Source organism: Mesoplodon densirostris, chromosome 18, assembly GCF_025265405.1.
Source record: "Mesoplodon densirostris isolate mMesDen1 chromosome 18, mMesDen1 primary haplotype, whole genome shotgun sequence".
In the NCBI taxonomy this organism is placed as follows: Eukaryota; Metazoa; Chordata; class Mammalia; order Artiodactyla; family Ziphiidae; genus Mesoplodon; species Mesoplodon densirostris.
This window is the reverse complement of record NC_082678.1, coordinates 29,102,852-29,119,189: the sequence shown is the minus strand read 5'-3', so window position 1 is coordinate 29,119,189 and position 16,338 is coordinate 29,102,852.

The following is a 16,338-nucleotide window of genomic DNA, read 5'->3' as shown; positions in this document are numbered from 1 at the left end:
GATGTGTCACCCATACCTTCGGCTGGAATTTCTCCCCGGGCAGAGGTGAGGAAGGAAAAAAGCAGTGGGGGCCGGGACAGGAGGGGTATCTCAGGCAGGGAAATGGAAAGCTTCCAGAAGAGCGCCCGGGCTCAGGAGCATCCTGGCTGGCCTGCAGGCACCAAGTCGGCCTGCGTGCTGTCGCTGGTGTGGCTCCACGGCCCTTCCTCTAGGCTTTCAAGTCCTTGTACATATTCAGGTGTTTTACCTGGGAAGGGTGGGAACAGTTCAGCAGCAGCTGACCTGGGGCTCCCCTCACGTTTACGCTCAGACGCCTCGGCACGGTCCCCCAGGTTTGCAATGCGGTCGCTTCTTGCCGGGGGCCTGCTGGCTGCATGGGAGATGATTCCCCACCTCTGACCAACTTCAGAATTGTTTACCACTGGAGCAAGTGCCCTGATAGCGTTTTCCTCTGTATAACTGGTGGCTTCTGTTTTTTTTTTTTTTTTCTTTTTTGGTTCAAGGTAGATTTTATTTCTCTTTTATGTATTTATAGATATAAGCATGGAAATAATTAATTCCTATAAATACATCTGTGTGAAGGGAAGAACATTTTTCTGTTTTATTTTTCAATTTTATTTATTTTTGGAAATTTTGAAATTTTATTTATTTTTTTATACAGCAGGTTATTATTAGTTATCTATTTTATACATATACATGTATACAGGTCAATCCCAATCTCCCAACTCACCCCACCACCACCACCCCATGGATTCCCCCCCTTGGTGTCCATAAGTTTGTTCTCTACCTCTGTTTCTCTATTTCTGCCCTGCAAACCGGTTCATCTGTATCATTTTTCTAGGTTCCACATATATGCATTAATAAACAATATTTGTTTTTCTCTTTCTGACTTACTTCACTCTGTAGGACAGTCTCTAGATCCATCGACGTCTCTACAAATGACCCAGTTTCATTCCTTTGTATGGCTGAGTAATATTCCATTTTATATATGTGCCACATCTTTATCCTTTCGTCTGTCTGTGGGCATTTAGGTTGCTTCCATTACGTGGTTATTGTAAATAGTGCTGCAGTGAACATTGTGGTGAATGTGTCTTTTGGATTTATGGTTTTCTCGGGGTATATGCCCAGAAGTGGGATTGCTGGATCATATGGTAATTCTATTTTTAGATTTTTAAGGAACCTCCATACTGTTCTCCATAGTGACTGTATCAATTTACATTCCCACCAATGGTGGAAGAGGGTACCTTTTGTCCACACCCTCCCCAGCATTTGTTGTTTGTAGATCTTCTGATGATGCCCATTCTAACAGGTGTGAGGTGATACCTCATGGTAGTTTTGATTTGCATTTCTCTAATAATTAGTGATGTCGAGAAGCTTTTCATGTGCGTCTTGTCCATCTCTGCATCTTCTTTGAAGAAATGTCTATTTAGATCTTCTACCCATTTTTCTATTGGGTTGTTTGTTTCTTTAATATTAAGCTGCATGAGCTCTTTATATATATTGGAGATTAAACCTTTGTCCATTGATTTCTTTGCAAATATTTTCTCCCATTCTGAGGGTTGCCTTTTTCCATTCCCGTATTTTAGCAAAAAAAAATAAAGAAAGAAAAGGAAGCAGAACAGAGATGTGCGTAAAATATGCCTCTTGAAACTGTTGTTTTGAAATATGGACGTCTTTTAAAATTTTGGGTCGATATACGAACCCAGGATTTGTTTTCAGGGCAGGTGTCATTTACAGGCCTGCAATTATCTTGAATATCAACTGACCATTAGCGCTGGGCTTACAGCTGCTGTTGTGTGAAACGGCCACAAGGTGGCAGCAGTTCTCCTTTACCAAATCTGGTTACTAGGGCCACAGAGCCTCAGTGGAAGTCGTGTTCTAGGTTGTAATTTCGAATGGAATGTGCCAGGAAAAAGCCCCTTAAGTTTGTCTCACGACTTCTTGTTCGTTTTTTAAATTTAATTTTTATTTTTTATCACAGCAAGTTTGATTACAATGTTTGGCTTGTTGTAGGTGTGCAAGATGTGGTTCTTTTGCACATATACATATGTCTGTTCTTCCTGGGACCCTTTTCCCATGTACGTTATGACAGAATGTTGAGTAGTCTTCTCTTGGTATTCCGTAGGTGTTTGGTGATTCTATATTTCACCTGTGTTTGTATATGTCTGTTAACCCCAATATCCTAATATATCCAATCCTCACACCTTTCCAGTGGTGAACCATAAGTTTGTTTAATGAATCTGTGATTGCCCTTCTCTGTGGAAATATCTTCACTGGTATCAATTTTTAGGTAACACCTATAAGTGATATCATATGATATGTGTCTTTCTCTTTCTGACTTACTACAAGTCACGTGATTAGCTCTAGACTCATCTACGGTGCTGCAAATGGCATTGTGTCCTTTTTTTCCTGGGCTAATATTCTGTCTGTACATGTACCAGTTCATCTTTGTCCAGTCATCTGTTGAGGGACTTTTTGGTTGCTTCCATGTCATGGCTACTGCAGTGCTGCGGCAAAGCACATTTGCCTGCCTGTGTCTTTCCAATTCTGTCTTCTTAGGGTCTAGGCCCAGGAGTGGGCCTGCTGTATCATATGGTAGCAAAATGTTTACCTTCTAGAAGACCCTCCATTCTGTTCTCATTACTGGCTCTTACCAGGTTACGTCCCACTTAAAGTTGAGGTTATGGTCTTCTCCACGACACCTTCAGCGTTTATTGTTTGTAGTATTTTTGCTGATGTTTATTCTGACTAGTGTGAGCTGACACCACTTTGTGGTTGGATTTTCATGTGTCTCATAATCCCTTGAAATTGAGCTTTCTCACATGTCCTTATGTTCCTCAAACTGTGAGTACAGCTTACCTCTTCAAATTGTTTTCATGAAGTATGTGTCACATTTAGAAATATTTTGGCCATTACCTCCCTCAAGACATTTTGAGGTCAGGTTTCATTTACAGCCCTCCAGTACTGGTGCATATGAAGTGACCCTTAGCACAGGTTTTAAAGCTGCTGTTGCAGGTAACGGCCAGAGGGCGGCAGCATTTCTGCTTTTCCCAATCTGGTAACTAGGGAAACAGACCATCCCGGCATTGGTGTTCCTCGGTTATATATTAGAGTGGAATGTGCCCCCAAAAGCTGATGTCTCCTTACTTATGTTTGCTTTATGTATTGAATTTATAGTTTTCTGATTGGAGTCATATTCCACTGTGTACATGGACCACTTCTTCTTTGTGCATTCCTCTGTTGATGGACATTTTCGTAGCTTCCAAGTATTGGCTATGTTAAATATTGCTGTAGTGCAGGATTACCAGCCTGTGTCTTTTCTTTTTGGCTGTACATGGGCCTCTCATTGCCGTGGACACTCCCATTGCACAGCACAGGCTCCGGACATGCAGGCCCAGCAGCCATAGCTCACGGGACCGGCCGCTCCACAGCATGTGGCATCTTCCTGAACCGGGGCATGAACCCGTGTCCCCTGCACTGGCAGGCGGACTCTGAACCACTGCGCCACCAGTGACGCCCAGCCTGTGTCTTTTTGATTCTCATCCCCTCAGGCGATAGGCCCAGCAGCGGGTATGCTTGATTGAATGGTAGCTCAGTATTTACCTTTCCAAGGCACCTCATTTTTGTTTTCATTACTGGCTCTTACAATGTCCCACGTTGAACCAAGATTAGGCATTTCTCCAAAACCCCTTCAGCCTTTATTGTTTGCAGAATTTTTGCTGCTGGGCATTCTGACTGGTGTGAGCTGATAGGTTTTTGTCATTTGGATTTGCATATCTTTAATTATTCCTAATGTTCAGCCTTTTCCCATGCCTTTTTAAATTTCTTGTACAGAAAAACAGAAAAAAACAGAGAGTGCAATTAACCTCTTGAAATAGTCTTCTTGGATGGTTGCCCTCTTTTGAATTTTTTGGTCAATTTTCGACCCCAGGATTGTTTTTGAGGGCAGGTGTCATTCACAGGCCTGCAATGAGTGTGAATATTTAGTGACCATTAGCACTGGGTTTAAAGCTGCTGTTGTTGGAAATGGCCACAAGGTGGCGGTATTTCTCCATTCCCACATCTAGTTACTAGGGCAGCAGAGCCTTTCTGGGACCAATGGAATACAAAAGAAGGCATCATTGAAGTCTAATACAGAAAACCATGTCCTGGTGAATGGTAGAATGGCCAGCAGGGTGTAGGAATTAGGGACTACTGGATGTATATCCTCAGTGACTTCACTGACTGTCCTGATATCCTTTACCACGTCCCCAGCAGCCCACGGGGCTGACGTGGTCAGGGCAATGCCAGGTTATGGAGCTCACCTGCGCAACTACCCAGCAGCCCATGGGGCTCTCGTGGTCAGGCCCCTCCCAGGATATGGGGCTCACCTGGGCAGGTCCCCAGCAGACCACAGGGCTCTCATGGTCAGGCTACTCCCAGGTTATGGAGCTCACCTGTGCAACTACCCAGCAGCCCATGGGGCTCTCGTGATCAGGCCCCTCCCAGGATACGTAGCTCCCGTGGGCAGGTAGGACAGCAGGGCCGGGAACACAGGAATCGTGCACGTAGCCCTCATTTCAGAGCACCCCAGATGGCCTGTCTCTCAGAGCTGACACAGAGCACGTCAGAGCAGGACTTGAACTAACAAACAGCATCTCCGACAGGTCTGTGACCCTGGGCGTCCCTCTGTGCAGCCTCCCTCTGCCTGGTCTTCCAGAGACTTCCACTGCAGACGGGGACCAGGCCTCTGTCTCCACCCATCACCCCTCCTCTCCCTGACTCCTGGGTTCCTCTCATTAAGAGAGTGTCTTCTTGAAGTTGTCTCCCACTCATGGGCCCGATAAAATGATTAGAAAACAAGCCAGAGCTGCAGCCCCTTGTCTATCCTGACTCTTAGGAGCCCACACCTGTTCCTTGGACCTGGCCAGTTCAGCGAGGTCCGTTTTCTGCAGTGTGAGCCCCTGAGGTTTGAGGATTGGCTGAGCTGGGCATCCTGACCCTGCCGGCCAGCCCTGCCCAGGTGTGCCTGTGTTGAGGTCAATATAAATACCACTCCAGGCAGCAAGAGGCACTGCAGGTATGCCTGACGCCATATTCTCTGCCCCGTCAGCAGTCTCGGGGCTGTGCTGGTGGGAGGGTGGGAGGGGCCACGGCTTTGTGGGTGGTCCGGTGTGAGTGGGGCTCTGCTGGAGATTCTGCAGGAGTTGCCAGGCTGCCACCTGCTAAAGAAGAGGATGTGTCACCCATACCTTCGGCTGGAATTTCTCCCCGGGCAGAGGTGAGGAAGGAAAAAAGCAGTGGGGGCCGGGACAGGAGGGGTATCTCAGGCAGGGAAATGGAAAGCTTCCAGAAGAGCGCCCGGGCTCAGGAGCATCCTGGCTGGCCTGCAGGCACCAAGTCGGCCTGCGTGCTGTCGCTGGTGTGGCTCCACGGCCCTTCCTCTAGGCTTTCAAGTCCTTGTACATATTCAGGTGTTTTACCTGGGAAGGGTGGGAACAGTTCAGCAGCAGCTGACCTGGGGCTCCCCTCACGTTTACGCTCAGACGCCTCGGCACGGTCCCCCAGGTTTGCAATGAGGTCGCTTCTTGCCGGGGGCCTGCTGGCTGCATGGGAGATGATTCCCCACCTCTGACCAACTTCAGAATTGTTTACCACTGGAGCAAGTGCCCTGATAGCGTTTTCCTCTGTATAACTGGTGGCTTCTGTTTTTTTTTTTTTTCTTTTTTGGTTCAAGGTAGATTTTATTTCTCTTTTATGTATTTATAGATATAAGCATGGAAATAATTAATTCCTATAAATACATCTGTGTGAAGGGAAGAACATTTTTCTGTTTTATTTTTCAATTTTATTTATTTTTGGAAATTTTGAAATTTTATTTATTTTTTTATACAGCAGGTTATTATTAGTTATCTATTTTATACATATACATGTATACAGGTCAATCCCAATCTCCCAACTCACCCCACCACCACCACCCCATGGATTCCCCCCCTTGGTGTCCATAAGTTTGTTCTCTACCTCTGTTTCTCTATTTCTGCCCTGCAAACCGGTTCATCTGTATCATTTTTCTAGGTTCCACATATATGCATTAATAAACAATATTTGTTTTTCTCTTTCTGACATACTTCACTCTGTAGGACAGTCTCTAGATCCATCGACGTCTCTACAAATGACCCAGTTTCATTCCTTTGTATGGCTGAGTAATATTCCATTTTATCTATGTGCCACATCTTTATCCTTTCGTCTGTCTGTGGGCATTTAGGTTGCTTCCATTACGTGGTTATTGTAAATAGTGCTGCAGTGAACATTGTGGTGAATGTGTCTTTTGGATTTATGGTTTTCTCTGGGTATATGCCCAGAAGTGGGATTGCTGGATCATATGGTAATTCTATTTTTAGATTTTTAAGGAACCTCCATACTGTTCTCCATAGTGACTGTATCAATTTACATTCCCACCAATGGTGGAAGAGGGTACCTTTTGTCCACACCCTCCCCAGCATTTGTTGTTTGTAGATCTTCTGATGATGCCCATTCTAACAGGTGTGAGGTGATACCTCATGGTAGTTTTGATTTGCATTTCTCTAATAATTAGTGATGTCGAGCAGCTTTTCATGTGCGTCTTGTCCATCTCTGCATCTTCTTTGAAGAAATGTCTATTTAGATCTTCTACCCATTTTTCTATTGGGTTGTTTGTTTCTTTAATATTAAGCTGCATGAGCTCTTTATATATATTGGAGATTAAACCTTTGTCCATTGATTTCTTTGCAAATATTTTCTCCCATTCTGAGGGTTGCCTTTTTCCATTCCCGTATTTTAGCAAAAAAAAATAAAGAAAGAAAAGGAAGCAGAACAGAGATGTGCGTAAAATATGCCTCTTGAAACTGTTGTTTTGAAATATGGACGTCTTTTAAAATTTTGGGTTGATATACGAACCCAGGATTTGTTTTCAGGGCAGGTGTCATTTACAGGCCTGCAATTATTTTGAATATCAACTGACCATTAGCGCTGGGCTTACAGCTGCTGTTGTGTGAAACGGCCACAAGGTGGCAGCAGTTCTCCTTTACCAAATCTGGTTACTAGGGCCACAGAGCCTCAGTGGAAGTCGTGTTCTAGGTTGTAATTTCGAATGGAATGTGCCAGGAAAAAGCCCCTTAAGTTTGTCTCACGACTTCTTGTTCGTTTTTTAAATTTAATTTTTATTTTTTATCACAGCAAGTTTGATTACAATGTTTGGCTTGTTGTAGGTGTGCAAGATGTGGTTCTTTTGCACATATACATATGTCTGTTCTTCCTGGGACCCTTTTCCCATGTACGTTATGACAGAATGTTGAGTAGTCTTCTCTTGGTATTCCGTAGGTGTTTGGTGATTCTATATTTCACCTGTGTTTGTATATGTCTGTTAACCCCAATATCCTAATATATCCAATCCTCACACCTTTCCAGTGGTGAACCATAAGTTTGTTTAATGAATCTGTGATTGCCCTTCTCTGTGGAAATATCTTCACTGGTATCAATTTTTAGGTAACACCTATAAGTGATATCATATGATATGTGTCTTTCTCTTTCTGACTTACTACAAGTCACGTGATTACCTCTAGACTCATCTACGGTGCTGCAAATGGCATTGTGTCCTTTTTTTCCTGGGCTAATATTCTGTCTGTACATGTACCAGTTCGTCTTTGTCCAGTCATCTGTTGAGGGACTTTTTGGTTGCTTCCATGTCATGGCTACTGCAATGCTGCGGCAATGCACATTTGCCTGCCTGTGTCTTTCCAATTCTGTCTTCTTAGGGTCTAGGCCCAGGAGTGGGCCTGCTGTATCATATGGTAGCAAAAGGTTTACCTTCTAGAAGACCCTCCATTCTGTTCTCATTACTGGCTCTTACAAGGTTACGTCCCACTTAAAGTTGAGGTTATGGTCTTCTCCACGACACCTTCAGCGTTTATTGTTTGTAGTATTTTTGCTGATGTTTATTCTGACTAGTGTGAGCTGACACCACTTTGTGGTTGGATTTTCATGCGTCTCATAATCCCTTGAAATCGAGCTTTCTCACATGTCCTTATGTTCCTCAAACTGTGAGTACAGCTTACCTCTTCAAATTGTTTTCATGAAGTATGTGTGACATTTAGAAATATTTTGGCCATTACCTCCCTCAAGACATTTTGAGGTCAGGTTTCATTTACAGCCCTCCAGTACTGGTGCATATGAAGTGACCCTTAGCGCAGGTTTTAAAGCTGCTGTTGCAGGTAACGGCCCGAGGGTGGCAGCATTTCTGCTTTTCCCAATATGGTAACTAGGGAAACAGACCATCCCGGCAGTGGTGTTCCTCGGTTATATATTAGAGTGGAATGTGCCCCCAAAAGCTGATGTCTCCTTACTTATGTTTGCTTTATGTATTGAATTTATAGTTTTCTGATTGGAGTCATATTCCACTGTGTACATGGACCACTTCTTCTTTGTGCATTCCTCTGTTGATGGACATTTTCGTAGCTTCCAAGTATTGGCTATGTTAAATATTGCTGTAGTGCAGGATTACCAGCCTGTGTCTTTTCTTTTTGGCTGTACGTGGGCCTCTCATTGCCGTGGACCCTCCCATTGCACAGCACAGGCTCCGGACATGCAGGCCCAGCAGCCATAGCTCACGGGACCGGCCGCTCCACGGCATGTGGCATCTTCCTGAACCAGGGCATGAACCCGTGTCCCCTGCATTGGCAGGCGGACTCTGAACCACTGCGCCACCAGTGACGCCCAGCCTGTGTCTTTTTGATTCTCATCCCCTCAGGCGATAGGCCCAGCAGTGGGTATGCTTGATTGAATGGTAGCTCAGTATTTACCTTTCCAAGGCACCTCATTTTTGTTTTCATTACTGGCTCTTACAATGTCCCACGTTGAACCAAGGGTAGGCATTTCTCCAAAACCCCTTCAGCCTTTATTGTTTGCAGAATTTTTGCTGCTGGGCATTCTGACTGGTGTGAGCTGATAGGTTTTTGTCATTTGGATTTGCATATCTTTAATTATTCCTAATGTTCAGCCTTTTCCCATGCCTTTTTAAATTTCTTGTACAGAGAAACAGAAAAAAACAGAGAGTGCAATTAACCTCTTGAAATAGTCTTCTTGGATGGTTGCCCTCTTTTGAATTTTTGGTCAATTTTCGACCCCAGGATTGTTTTTGAGGGCAGGTGTCATTCACAGGCCTGCAATGAGTGTGAATATTTAGTCACCATTAGCACTGGGTTTAAAGCTGCTGTTGTTGGAAATGGACACAAGGTGGCGGTATTTCTCCATTCCCACATCTAGTTACTGGGCAGCAGAGCCTTTCTGGGACCAATGGAATACAGAAGAAGGCATCATTGAAGTCTAATACAGAAAACCATGTCCTGGTGGATGGTAGAATGGCCAGCAGGGTGTAGGAATTAGGGACTACTGGATGTATATCCTCGGTGATTTCACTGACTGTCCTGATATCCTTTACCACGTCCCCAGCAGCCCACGGGGCTGACGTGGTCAGGGCAATGCCAGGTTATGGAGCTCACCTGCGCAACTACCCAGCAGCCCATGGGGCTCTCGTGATCAGGCCCCTCCCAGGATACGTAGCTCCCGTGGGCAGGTAGGACAGCAGGGCCGGGAACACAGGAATCGTGCACGTAGCCCTCATTTCAGAGCACCCCAGATGGCCTGTCTCTCAGAGCTGACACAGAGCACGTCAGAGCAGGACTTGAACTAACAAACAGCATCTCCGACAGGTCTGTGACCCTGGGCGTCACTCTGTGCGGCCTCCCTCTGCCTGGTCTTCCAGAGACTTCCACTGCAGACGGGGACCATGCCTCTGTCTCCACCCATCACCCCTCCTCTCCCTGACTCCTGGGTTCCTCTCATTAAGAGAGTGTCTTCTTGAAGTTGTCTCCCACTCATGGGCCCGATAAAATGATTAGAAAACAAGCCAGAGCTGCAGCCCCTTGTCTATCCTGACTCTTAGGAGCCCACACCTGTTCCTTGGACCTGGCCGGTTCAGCGAGGTCCTTTTTCTGCAGTGTGAGCCCCTGAGGTTTGAGGATTGGCTGAGCTGGGCAGCCTGACCCTGCCGGCCAGCCCTGCCCAGGTGTGCCTGTGTTGAGGTCAATATAAACACCACTCCAGGCAGCAAGAGGCACTGCAGGTATGCCTGATGCCATATTCTCTGCCCCGTCAGCAGTCTCGGGGCTGTGCTGGTGGGAGGGTGGGAGGGGCCACGGCTTTGTGGGTGGTCCGGTGTGAGTGGGGCTCTGCTGGAGATTCTGCAGGAGTTGCCAGGCTGCCACCTGCTAAAGAAGAGGATGTGTCACCCATACCTTCGGCTGGAATTTCTCCCCGGGCAGAGGTGAGGAAGGAAAAAAGCAGTGGGGGCTGGGACAGGAGGGGTATCTCAGGCAGGGAAATGGAAAGCTTCCAGAAGAGCGCCCGGGCTCAGGAGCATCCTGGCTGGCCTGCAGGCACCAAGTCGGCCTGCGTGCTGTCGCTGGTGTGGCTCCACGGCCCTCCCTCTAGGCTTTCAAGTCCTTGTACATATTCAGGTGTTTTACCTGGGAAGGGTGGGAACAGTTCAGCAGCAGCTGACCTGGGGCTCCCCTCACGTTTACGCTCAGATGCCTCGGCACGGTCCCCCAGGTTTGCAATGAGGACGCTTCTTGCGGGGGGCCTGCTGGCTGCATGGGAGATGATTCCCCACCTCTGACCAACTTCAGAATTGTTTACCACTGGAGCAAGTGCCCTGATAGCGTTTTCCTCTGTATAACTGGTGGGTTCTGCTTTTTTTTTTTCTTTTTTGGTTTAAGGTAGATTTATTTCTCTTTTATGTATTTATAGATATAAGCATGGAAATAATTCATTCCTATAAATACATCTGTGTGAAGGGAAGAACATTTTTCTGTTTTATTTTTCAATTTTATTTATTTTTGGAAATTTTGAAATTTTATTTTATTTATTTTTTTATACAGCAGGTTATTATTAGTTATCTATTTTATACATATACATGTATACAGGTCAATCCCAATCTCCCAACTCACCCCACCACCACCACCCCATGGATTCCCCCCCTTGGTGTCCATACGTTTGTTCTCTACCTCTGTGTCTCTATTTCTGCCCTGCAAACCGGTTCATCTGTATCATTTTTCTAGGTTCCACATATATGCATTAATAAACAATAATTGTTTTTCTCTTTCTGACTTACTTCACTCTGTAGGACAGTCTCTAGATCCATCGACGTCTCTACAAATGACCCAGTTTCATTCCTTTGTATGCTGAGTAATATTCCATTTTATATATGTGCCACATCTTTATCCTTTCGTCTGTCTGTGGGCATTTAGGTTGCTTCCATTACGTGGTTATTGTAAATAGTGCTGCAGTGAACATTGTGGTGAATGTGTCTTTTGGATTTATGGTTTTCTCTGGGTATATGCCCAGAAGTGGGATTGCTGGATCATATGGTAATTCTATTTTTAGATTTTTAAGGAACCTCCATACTGTTCTCCATAGTGACTGTATCAATTTACATTCTCACCAATGGTGGAAGAGGGTTCATTTTGTCCACACCCTCCCCAGCATTTGTTGTTTGTAGATCTTCTGATGATGCCCATTCTAACAGGTGTGAGGTGATACCACATTGTAGTTTTGATTTGCATTTCTCTAATAATTAGTGATGTCGAGCAGCTTTTCATGTGCGTCTTGTCCATCTCTGCATCTTCTTTGAAGAAATGTCTATTTAGATCTTCTACTCATTTTTCTATTGGGTTGTTTGTTTCTTTAATATTAAGCTGCATGAGCTCTTTATATATATTGGAGATTAAACCTTTGTCCATTGATTTCTTTGCAAATATTTTCTCCCATTCTGAGGGTTGCCTTTTTCCATTCCCGTATTTTAGCAAAAAAAAATAAAGAAAGAAAAGGAAGCAGAACAGAGATGTGCGTAAAATATGCATCTTGAAACTGTTGTTTTGAAATATGGACGTCTTTTAAAATTTTGGGTCGATATACGAACCCAGGATTTGTTTTCAGGGCAGGTGTCATTTACAGGCCTGCAATTATCTTGAATATCAACTGACCATTAGCGCTGGGCTTACAGCTGCTGTTGTGTGAAACGGCCACAAGGTGGCAGCAGTTCTCCTTTACCAAATCTGGTTACTAGGGCCACAGAGCCTCAGTGGAAGTCGTGTTCTAGGTTGTAATTTCGAATGGAATGTGCCAGGAAAAAGCCCCTTAAGTTTGTCTCACGACTTCTTGTTCGTTTTTTAAATTTAATTTTTATTTTTTATCACAGCAAGTTTGATTACAATGTTTGGCTTGTTGTAGGTGTGCAAGATGTGGTTCTTTTGCACATATACATATGTCTGTTCTTCCTGGGACCCTTTTCCCATGTACGTTATGACAGAATGTTGAGTAGTCTTCTCTTGGTATTCCGTAGGTGTTTGGTGATTCTATATTTCACCTGTGTTTGTATATGTCTGTTAACCCCAATATCCTAATATATCCAATCCTCACACCTTTCCAGTGGTGAACCATAAGTTTGTTTAATGAATCTGTGATTGCCCTTCTCTGTGGAAATATCTTCACTGGTATCAATTTTTAGGTAACACCTATAAGTGATATCATATGATATGTGTCTTTCTCTTTCTGACTTACTACAAGTCACGTGATTAGCTCTAGACTCATCTACGGTGCTGCAAATGGCATTGTGTCCTTTTTTTCCTGGGCTAATATTCTGTCTGTACATGTACCAGTTCATCTTTGTCCAGTCATCTGTTGAGGGACTTTTTGGTTGCTTCCATGTCATGGCTACTGCAGTGCTGCGGCAAAGCACATTTGCCTGCCTGTGTCTTTCCAATTCTGTCTTCTTAGGGTCTAGGCCCAGGAGTGGGCCTGCTGTATCATATGGTAGCAAAATGTTTACCTTCTAGAAGACCCTCCATTCTGTTCTCATTACTGGCTCTTACCAGGTTACGTCCCACTTAAAGTTGAGGTTATGGTCTTCTCCACGACACCTTCAGCGTTTATTGTTTGTAGTATTTTTGCTGATGTTTATTCTGACTAGTGTGAGCTGACACCACTTTGTGGTTGGATTTTCATGTGTCTCATAATCCCTTGAAATTGAGCTTTCTCACATGTCCTTATGTTCCTCAAACTGTGAGTACAGCTTACCTCTTCAAATTGTTTTCATGAAGTATGTGTCACATTTAGAAATATTTTGGCCATTACCTCCCTCAAGACATTTTGAGGTCAGGTTTCATTTACAGCCCTCCAGTACTGGTGCATATGAAGTGACCCTTAGCACAGGTTTTAAAGCTGCTGTTGCAGGTAACGGCCAGAGGGCGGCAGCATTTCTGCTTTTCCCAATCTGGTAACTAGGGAAACAGACCATCCCGGCATTGGTGTTCCTCGGTTATATATTAGAGTGGAATGTGCCCCCAAAAGCTGATGTCTCCTTACTTATGTTTGCTTTATGTATTGAATTTATAGTTTTCTGATTGGAGTCATATTCCACTGTGTACATGGACCACTTCTTCTTTGTGCATTCCTCTGTTGATGGACATTTTCGTAGCTTCCAAGTATTGGCTATGTTAAATATTGCTGTAGTGCAGGATTACCAGCCTGTGTCTTTTCTTTTTGGCTGTACATGGGCCTCTCATTGCCGTGGACACTCCCATTGCACAGCACAGGCTCCGGACATGCAGGCCCAGCAGCCATAGCTCACGGGACCGGCCGCTCCACAGCATGTGGCATCTTCCTGAACCGGGGCATGAACCCGTGTCCCCTGCACTGGCAGGCGGACTCTGAACCACTGCGCCACCAGTGACGCCCAGCCTGTGTCTTTTTGATTCTCATCCCCTCAGGCGATAGGCCCAGCAGCGGGTATGCTTGATTGAATGGTAGCTCAGTATTTACCTTTCCAAGGCACCTCATTTTTGTTTTCATTACTGGCTCTTACAATGTCCCACGTTGAACCAAGAGTAGGCATTTCTCCAAAACCCCTTCAGCCTTTATTGTTTGCAGAATTTTTGCTGCTGGGCATTCTGACTGGTGTGAGCTGATAGGTTTTTGTCATTTGGATTTGCATATCTTTAATTATTCCTAATGTTCAGCCTTTTCCCATGCCTTTTTAAATTTCTTGTACAGAAAAACAGAAAAAAACAGAGAGTGCAATTAACCTCTTGAAATAGTCTTCTTGGATGGTTGCCCTCTTTTGAATTTTTTGGTCAATTTTCGACCCCAGGATTGTTTTTGAGGGCAGGTGTCATTCACAGGCCTGCAATGAGTGTGAATATTTAGTGACCATTAGCACTGGGTTTAAAGCTGCTGTTGTTGGAAATGGCCACAAGGTGGCGGTATTTCTCCATTCCCACATCTAGTTACTAGGGCAGCAGAGCCTTTCTGGGACCAATGGAATACAAAAGAAGGCATCATTGAAGTCTAATACAGAAAACCATGTCCTGGTGAATGGTAGAATGGCCAGCAGGGTGTAGGAATTAGGGACTACTGGATGTATATCCTCAGTGACTTCACTGACTGTCCTGATATCCTTTACCACGTCCCCAGCAGCCCACGGGGCTGACGTGGTCAGGGCAATGCCAGGTTATGGAGCTCACCTGCGCAACTACCCAGCAGCCCATGGGGCTCTCGTGGTCAGGCCCCTCCCAGGATATGGGGCTCACCTGGGCAGGTCCCCAGCAGACCACAGGGCTCTCATGGTCAGGCTACTCCCAGGTTATGGAGCTCACCTGTGCAACTACCCAGCAGCCCATGGGGCTCTCGTGATCAGGCCCCTCCCAGGATACGTAGCTCCCGTGGGCAGGTAGGACAGCAGGGCCGGGAACACAGGAATCGTGCACGTAGCCCTCATTTCAGAGCACCCCAGATGGCCTGTCTCTCAGAGCTGACACAGAGCACGTCAGAGCAGGACTTGAACTAACAAACAGCATCTCCGACAGGTCTGTGACCCTGGGCGTCCCTCTGTGCGGCCTCCCTCTGCCTGGTCTTCCAGAGACTTCCACTGCAGACGGGGACCAGGCCTCTGTCTCCACCCATCACCCCTCCTCTCCCTGACTCCTGGGTTCCTCTCATTAAGAGAGTGTCTTCTTGAAGTTGTCTCCCACTCATGGGCCCGATAAAATGATTAGAAAACAAGCCAGAGCTGCAGCCCCTTGTCTATCCTGACTCTTAGGAGCCCACACCTGTTCCTTGGACCTGGCCAGTTCAGCGAGGTCCGTTTTCTGCAGTGTGAGCCCCTGAGGTTTGAGGATTGGCTGAGCTGGGCATCCTGACCCTGCCGGCCAGCCCTGCCCAGGTGTGCCTGTGTTGAGATCAATATAAATACCACTCCAGGCAGCAAGAGGCACTGCAGGTATGCCTGACGCCATATTCTCTGCCCCGTCAGCAGTCTCGGGGCTGTGCTGGTGGGAGGGTGGGAGGGGCCACGGCTTTGTGGGTGGTCCGGTGTGAGTGGGGCTCTGCTGGAGATTCTGCAGGAGTTGCCAGGCTGCCACCTGCTAAAGAAGAGGATGTGTCACCCATACCTTCGGCTGGAATTTCTCCCCGGGCAGAGGTGAGGAAGGAAAAAAGCAGTGGGGGCCGGGACAGGAGGGGTATCTCAGGCAGGGAAATGGAAAGCTTCCAGAAGAGCGCCCGGGCTCAGGAGCATCCTGGCTGGCCTGCAGGCACCAAGTCGGCCTGCGTGCTGTCGCTGGTGTGGCTCCACGGCCCTCCCTCTAGGCTTTCAAGTCCTTGTACATATTCAGGTGTTTTACCTGGGAAGGGTGGGAACAGTTCAGCAGCAGCTGACCTGGGGCTCCCCTCACGTTTACGCTCAGACGCCTCGGCACGGTCCCCCAGGTTTGCAATGAGGTCGCTTCTTGCCGGGGGCCTGCTGGCTGCATGGGAGATGATTCCCCACCTCTGACCAACTTCAGAATTGTTTACCACTGGAGCAAGTGCCCTGATAGCGTTTTCCTCTGTATAACTGGTGGCTTCTGTTTTTTTTTTTTTTCTTTTTTGGTTCAAGGTAGATTTTATTTCTCTTTTATGTATTTATAGATATAAGCATGGAAATAATTAATTCCTATAAACACATCTGTGTGAAGGGAAGAACATTTTTCTGTTTTATTTTTCAATTTTATTTATTTTTGGAAATTTTGAAATTTTATTTATTTTTTTATACAGCAGGTTATTATTAGTTATCTATTTTATACATATACATGTATACAGGTCAATCCCAATCTCCCAACTCACCCCACCACCACCACCCCATGGATTCCCCCCCTTGGTGTCCATAAGTTTGTTCTCTACCTCTGTTTCTCTATTTCTGCCCTGCAAACCGGTTCATCTGTATCA